At 43.0% G+C, this 7,930-nt stretch overlaps 1 non-coding gene across 1 annotated transcript; it reads left to right on the top strand.

Annotated features, from left to right (window-relative positions):
* Positions 1–1,189: 1,189 nt before the first annotated feature.
* Positions 1,190–1,380, top strand: LOC142734378 (U2 spliceosomal RNA). The gene has a single exon (XR_012880345.1). It is a non-coding gene; the product is annotated as a U2 spliceosomal RNA (small nuclear RNA).
* The last annotated feature ends 6,550 nt before the right edge of the window (positions 1,381–7,930 follow it).

Raw genomic sequence — 7,930 nt, 5'->3', positions numbered from 1 at the left:
TAAAAATGCAAACTGACCAAATTAAAGTTTTAGGCGTAATCTTCGATCAACAAAATAATGGTGCGCAAAGCTGGGAAGACGTAAAAAACAAGTTACAAAAGAAAATAGATTTATGGATGTTGAGAAAACTTACCTTGAGTGGGAAAATTCTTGTCATAAAAGCCATTCTGCTTCCGATTATGCTGTACTTGAGTTTTGTGTTTCCACCGAATGAGTTAACTGTTAAAAGACTTCAAAGAATGCTATTCCAATTCGTATGGAGTTCGAAATTCGAAAAGCTAAATAGACAGACAATGTTTAAATCACTTAGTAAAGGTGGTAAAGATGTGCCAAATGTAAAACTTTTTCTATATTCTAAGTTTTTTAGCCTCTGTTTTAAAAGTGTGTCTTTATGTAATAATTGGTCCTATTTTTTACGATATGCTGCAGGACATATTTTTAGGCGACGCAAGTGGATTTCTATGTCATTATCTAGTCCAGTTTTAATATTTCCACCCAAGCAATATATTATTTTAGAAAAGGTAATAAAACAACATAACCTTGAGTCCTTTGAGGTGGAGACTTTGAAAAATCCGAGGAAATTGTCCCTAGAAATAAAGAAAAAAGATACAATGACACCCATTTCTAACTTTTCTTTCAACAGAAGCGCTGCTATATGGGAAAAAGTTAATGCACCCTACCTTACAAACAGCCACAAAGACATTGCCTGGATGATGGTTCATGACTGTCTGCCCACCAGATTTTTCCAGCACAGAAGGGGATTGAGCAATTTCAGTGTCTGCCCTAGACAACAATGCTGCTATGATGAGACGACCTTGCACATATTCTGGAATTGTCCATTTGCACAGACTGTTTGGAAAGAATGTGGAGAACTTTTAAAATTCTTAACTGGTCTTAGCTTTTTAAACTTTGAAGTGATTTTTTATGGTATTCATGAGACACTGCCAAAAGAAAAAGAAAGAGTTTTATGGTGCACTATAAACTGCATAAAAAACGCACTATGGAAAACCAGAAATATTTTATTGTTCAAGAGAGATTATATTAGCGAAAAAGAGTGTATAAAATTAGCAATCAGTGAACTGTATTTATATTACCTGCTAGACAAGAAACGTTTAGGGAAAAGAAGAGCACAGAGCACATGGCACTTTAGTTGTTGGAAGATGTTATACTAGACCTTGTTCTTAAGAAATTAGTTTGATTAGACTTAGTTAAATTCAAAAGAAAAAATCTGTTCTTATCAGTTTAATATCTGATACGTCCCCTATCTGGGGACCATATATTAAATGGATTTTTAGAACAGGGAGATGGAAATAGAGCTTGCTCTGTCCACTCCACGCATTGACCTGGTATTGCAGTATTTCCAGGACCGGTGCACCCTTTCCTTATGTGTTGACTAAAATCAGATTCCAAAAGTGTTTTTTGTGTTTGCCATTGTTTCTGTCTTTCTGAAGGGATCTCCCCTTTTAATCCCATTATTTCAACACCTGTTGGACAATGCATGAGTGATAATGAGCTAATTGATTAAATGCAATTAATGAATACATTGCCACCTCTTGTTTTGTGTCGTCTGTGTGTCTGTGTTTCCGGCATTTCACATTGGAACAGCTCATTCACCTTCCTTGTCTTCTCTCCGCCCTCCCTTTTAGGTAAGTTAAAGAGCTGCACCTGAGCCAGCCACTGATTGATGCAGCACCACAGTCAAATAGTGGAGTGGAGTAGGGGAACAGCAAACAGCCATTAAAGCCGCCCGCCCGCCACAATGGACCTACCTGTGTACACTAGATGGATGTGATGGAATGTACTGTCGTCCCTACATTTCAAGAAGGAGTAAGAATTGCAGTTGCAACAAAGCCTTGCTTGCCTACAAAGAGAGCAGCAATTTGGATTTGTTACTATGTTACCTAGAAGAATAACAAACTGTGCAAGGATGGAGGTTGTAGGAGCAAGGAGAAGTTGTCTGTAAAGTTGGTGGATGCTTATTTTCCATTTTGCAGTCCCTTGTCTCCCTCTTGTGGCCTCCTGGAGGCAACTAGCTGTGCAAAAAAAGACAGCCTGGCGGCCGGCTGTTGCAGTGTTGCCCTCTCAGGCAACACTGAGTGACTGACTGAGCCGCACCGTCTTATATAAAGTTCAGACGGAACTTTGCACGTGTCATAGTGGAGCCCTGAGGAGGCAGAGCCAGCTTTCTGACATCATAATGGGGCCTCAGAGATAAAAGCCTGGGCCCAGGCAGTGTTGGTCAGTGCTGCTCAGCAGGCAGCACTGGACTGGACTGGATTACAGCTGATACAAGGTGTGAAGGAACAAGGGGTGGCTGTGGGCATGCACTTGCTGCCACTGCCAGTGTTTATCTGCATGGCAGCAGGGCATTTGGGCGTTGCCAGGAAGGCGTTTTTATGTAGATTCCTCCTCTTTCAGCACTGCATTGTGGTGCAAGCAAAAGAAGCAAATCCTGTCTGGCATCCTCTCCGGCCTTTATTCACCTCCTGTGTAGCTGTGAGTGTGTGAGCCTGCAGGGCCCCATGGAATTGCCTAGAAGTAGGCTGAATCGCTGCAAGGGCTGAACAGCAGTATCGGGCAGGCTCGGGCAACGCGCGGCCCGTTCGGGTTATCGCTTCTCGGCCTTTTGGCTAAGACCAAGTGTATTTATACAGGAGGTTTTTAGTCAGAAGGTGCTCAGGTACCCTCTCTCTCGGCCTCGGGGGATCGTCCAGGTTCGCCTGGACTTCACCCCCGTGCTGCTATTTGGGAGAGAGGCTTAGTCCTGAGCAACGAGTTGCGATCCCCCCAGCCCCTTGGTCTCTGTACGTCAAGGGGCGCAGCGAAAGCTGCGCGGTTCGACCTGACCAAGCTAATGGCAGGCGAACCCGATGCGGTGCCGGTGTACGCCCGGCTGCGAAACTCTGCTAGAGTCATCTTGGCAGAGGGTGGAGGCGGTCCACGAGGTGTCAAGTTCCTCGTCTACGAAATCCTCGAGAAGTTGCTGGCGGTCCGCAAGCATGAAATTTTGGCGATCCAGGATTACCCAAGGCGTGGAGTTTTTGACGTAACTTTTGTTGGAGGAGGTATCCTCCGTGATGCTATGGACAAAGCTGAGAGGGAAAAAGTTCAACTCACGTCTTTGGGAGTCCAGGTAATAGAGCATGCTTTTGAGGTAACCAAACTCGTGGTGATTAAGATGTATTCCCCATATGTGAAGGACCAGGAAGTGGCAGCATTCTTAGCTGCCTACTTCAAGAACATCAAGCTTATGGGGAGAGTTATGAACGAGTGCGGTGTGTGGACCGTCAAGTGGAAGTACTTAGTGACTTTGATAAAGGACCCCTCCACCCAAAATACGAGACTCCCACCGGCTCGTTTTAAAATTGGAACAGTGAATGGCGACCTCTACTTCTCGGGGATGCCAAACTTCTGCAGGGCCTGCGGTACCTATGGGCATACCAGTTACAACTGCGATGTCACCTGCAGAAACTGCGGAAGCAAAGAGCACACAATAAGAGAATGCATAGGAGAAAAAAAATGTAACTTTTGTCAGAAAACTGGTCATCTGTATTTTTCTTGCCCCTATAGGTACCGAGGCGAAGAAGATGAGCAACCCGGAGCGCCCCCACGTGCTCCACCAGCGGACCAAACCCGTCCCCAGGGAGAGGAACAGACCAGCCACACGAAAGAGGAGAGAGGTACCTGGGCTTCAAAGGTGCGAGGGACTGGAGCCAAAACAGGTACCTCGCAGCCAGCAACCTTGGAGGATAAAGGGGAGCCCAGTGCGAAGGAAAAGCGGCAGACTAAGCGGAAGGCGGAAAAGGAGCAGGCCGGAAAAACTGAGGCATCCCAGAAGGCTGGTTGCTCAGGGGGTGCCGGGCCTGCTCCAAGCCCTGGGTCTCTGGCATCCTCGTCGGATGAAGAGGACGAGGTGCCGGTGGGTCCCCGTAAAAAAGGGAGGCAAGCCAGAGTCAGTAGGGGGGAGACAGGGGAGGAGCAGATGGACACAACGGTGAAAAACGATGCGGCTCCTCCTAGAACCCCCTCCTCGCCGCGACTGGTGAGGAGGGCGGGCACTGTTCCCCCCGTGGAAACTGACACCCCACCTTGTGTGCAACCTCCCCCTCCAGAAGGGCCTGCACGGTCCCAGGGGGGAGGTGCGAGCCCCCTAGGGGACCCACCCGACCTAGACGGTCAACCGTTTGAGACCCAGGGAGATCCGAATGAGTTTGGGCTCCCCGTACGCAGAGGTTTGGTTGCTGGCGTTACCCTCAGCGAAGGTAGTTCCTCTCCTTCGTTCTCCCTCCTGACAAATGATTCGGACGGGGGCGGGTATCTGAGCCCAAGTGAGATATTTGGTATTGCTGGTGGAGAAAATTTGTGATTTTAAGATACCGCTACTATTTATTATTTTAAAATCAAACACGCATTCAAAACTCCACAATGTCTGAACTAAAGGGAATATCCCTCAACGTGAGGGGCGCCAAGTCCAAAGTAAGAAGGGTTGCTCTCTTCAATTTTTTATCTTGCCTGGCAGCCTCTGTTTTTTTCCTGCAGGAGTGCGGTATTCCCCATACGATGAAGTACACCAAATATAAAGAAGATTGGAAATATGGTCCATCCGTCTGGTCTGGATCAAATGAGTCCAGATCAGCAGGGGTCGCCATTCTTTTTAAGGGAAACGTTTTAATTGATTTTATTCAAGAAATCTTACCAGGACGTATTTTATTGGTTAAGGCTTTTATTGACGGTGTGAAATGGCAGTTTTTAAATTTTTACGGCTCACCTGATAAAAATGAGAGGGCAGAAATGCTAGAAGTTTTATCTCTTTTTATTAACACAACTGAGCCTTTTATCCTCGCAGGTGATTTTAACTGTATCCTGAGAGGGGAACGCCGGCTTACAAGTGCTACAAGCAGAAATTACGATAAGACCTCTGGACTGCTCAAAAATATGGTGAGCGATTTTAATTTAAAAGATGTTTACAAAGAATGTAACAGGAGCAGTCCAGAGGAAGCCGGCGTTACCTGGAGCAACGCCACCTGTAGCTCCAGGATAGATTTTATATTTTGTAATGAGAACTTACTGCCTTTTAAATGTGAAGTTTTAACCAACGTGTTTTCAGATCATAGGCTTTTATCTTTTTATGTGAAGCGTGATCTTAATAATCTTATTTGTAAGAAGTCCTGGAAGATGAATGTTTCCCTTTTAGATGATCCACAGGTTTTAACCGATTTTACTGAATTTTACAAGAAAAGCAGGCGGGTGAGAGATACCAGAGCTCCCATCAGTGTATGGTGGGAGAAGATGAAAAATAAAATAAAGGATTTTTTTATTAAAAAGAGTGTGGCGAAAGCCAAAATAAAATATGCTGTTTTTAACACACTAAACACCCGTCTGCAGACCCTGTACAAGATGAGAGACAATGACATAGACGTGAATACCGACATCACCGACCTCAAAAAGGAGATAGCCCAGTGCCTGGAGCAGAAAGGTAAAGAAATTATCTTTCGTTCAAAAATTCAAAACATAGAGGAAAACGAGACCTGCTCCAGGTACTTTTTTAAAAAAATCAACAATAAAAGGGCTGTCATCAAAAATATTGAAGGTGTGTCGGATGTACAGGGTCTTTTAAGTAAAGTTCATGAGTTTTATACTGACCTTTTTAATGTTAAGACTGTGGATCGTGATTTTATGCGTGACTCACTGAAGGAGATTACCACTGTTTTAGACCCTGTCTCCCAGAATTTTTTATTGCAGGACCTGACGGAGCAGGAGATTTTAGAAACAGTTAAAAGTTTTAAAGCAGGTAAAGTTCCTGGTCCGGACGGTATACCCAGTGAGTTTTATGTAAAATTTTATGATCTTTTAAAAGAAGATTTGTTTTTACTATACGCAGAAGTTTTTAAATCCAAGATGCTGCCTAAGTCCTGGCAGAAGGGTGAGGTCTCCCTATTATACAAGACGGGTGACATCGCAGTTTTAAAGAACTGGAGACCAATAACCCTTCTAAACAGCGACTACAAGATCATGGCTAAATTATGTGCGAACCGATTGAAAGCCATAATACCCCACATAATACATTCCAACCAGGTATGTGGGGTGCCAGGCCGCAGCATCTGGGACAATCTTAACCTTATTAAAGATGTGATTGAGGACACGAGGTCTAGGAAGAATAATTTAGCAATTTTATCAATAGACTTTGAAAAAGCTTTTGACCGTGTCTCTCACTTTTATTTGTTTAAGGTTTTAGAGCGTATGGGTATACCTGAAGGATTTTTATTATCCATCAAAGCCTTTTATAAAAATTGTACAAGTAAGATTTTAGTAAATGGTTTTAAGACACAGGACGTATTTTTAAACTCTGGGGTGAAGCAGGGGTGTCCCTTGTCCCCACTGCTTTTTATATGTGCGTTAGAGCCTCTATTATGCGCAATTCGCCGAGACAAGTTAATACGTGGAGTCCCCCTGCCAGGGGGAGGCGGCATAGAGGCTAAAGCAGTGGGGTACATGGATGATGTAGCGGTTTTATGCAGGGACACCCGGTCGCTTCAGAGAGCCCTCAAGCAGATAGAGTTTTATTGCTGTGCTTCCAGTTTTAAGATAAACTTTAGCAAGAGTAGTATTTTAAGCATAGGAAGCATGGTTTTTAGTGACATACCAGTTCCTGTGTCGGATAATATTAAAATTTTAGGGGTCTCCTTCAGTGAGTACGACAATGGTTTTATCAGTTGGGACATGGTGGCGCAGAAAGTAAACAAGAAGATATGTATGTGGAATATGAGGAAGCTTACTATGGAGGGAAAAATTTTAATTATTAAAATGGTCATTTTACCCCTGCTTTTATATCTGAGTATGGTTTTCCCTCCTCCCACGGTTTTATTGAGAAAAATAACCAAAGCTTGTTTTACTTTCTTTTGGAGTTCCAGAATGGAGAAATTAAAAAGAGGAATCGTGATGAAGTCCAAACCAAAGGGTGGCAAAGACTTTCCAGATTTTAATAGGTTCCTTTTACTAAAATTTTTTAGCTTCTGTTTTAATTCCCTTTTTAAAGAGCACTATTGGTCATTTTACTTACGTTTTAATACAGGGTTTTTTATGCGAAGGTGTGGGTGGTTCCAGATTATTTTAACCTCACCTTATGCTTTTAATTTACCCCCGCATTACGTAATTTTAGAAAAAATAGTTGCTTTATTTAAATTAAAAGGGAAGAGTGTTAATGATCTTAAAAATAGCAAGAAGCTTATAGTTGACCTAAAAAGAGAGGATGCGGTTAGCAGAATAGACAATTTTAACGAAAAACGCAGTGGTTTTATCTGGAAAATGTCTAACATATTTTATCTCTTTAACACACAGAAGGACCTGGCCTGGAGCTGCATTCATCAATGCCTTCCATGCCGGGCATTCCAATACAGAAGAGGATTCGCGAGGTCTGCCGTCTGCCCGAGGGAAGGCTGCCAGGCTGAGGAGACAGTGCGTCATATACTTTGGACATGTTACTTTGCACAACATTTTTGGAAAAAGATATTCCCTCTTATGGAAAAGATGGCAGACCTGAAGGACTTATGTTACGATGATATTTTATATGGACAATTTGGATGCCCGACCGCGAATCAGAAGACAATAGCATGGAAGACGATGAATTGCGCTAAAGAAGCTCTTTGGAAGGCCAGGAACATCCTTCTTTTTAAACACGACGTTTTAACAACGGATGATGTTTTAGGTCTTTGTTTTAGTGAGATGTATTTATATTATTTAATTTACAGGAAAGCAAATGCCACCCTTCTAAATAAATGGTTTGTGACTGACTGGAACTCCAATAAATAAAGATTTGCCACCATGTCCCCCTATAAATATTAATGTAATTTGATTTTACTATTGTAACAAAGTGAAAAAGTTTGATGTAATTGTAATGTTATTTATTGTAAAATTGAATTTTTATTAATAA

This window comes from Rhinoderma darwinii, unplaced genomic scaffold (assembly GCF_050947455.1).
Source record: "Rhinoderma darwinii isolate aRhiDar2 unplaced genomic scaffold, aRhiDar2.hap1 Scaffold_974, whole genome shotgun sequence".
Taxonomy (NCBI): Eukaryota; Metazoa; Chordata; class Amphibia; order Anura; family Rhinodermatidae; genus Rhinoderma; species Rhinoderma darwinii.
Note: the sequence above shows the minus strand (reverse complement) of the source record. Positions and strands in the feature narration are given on the sequence as shown.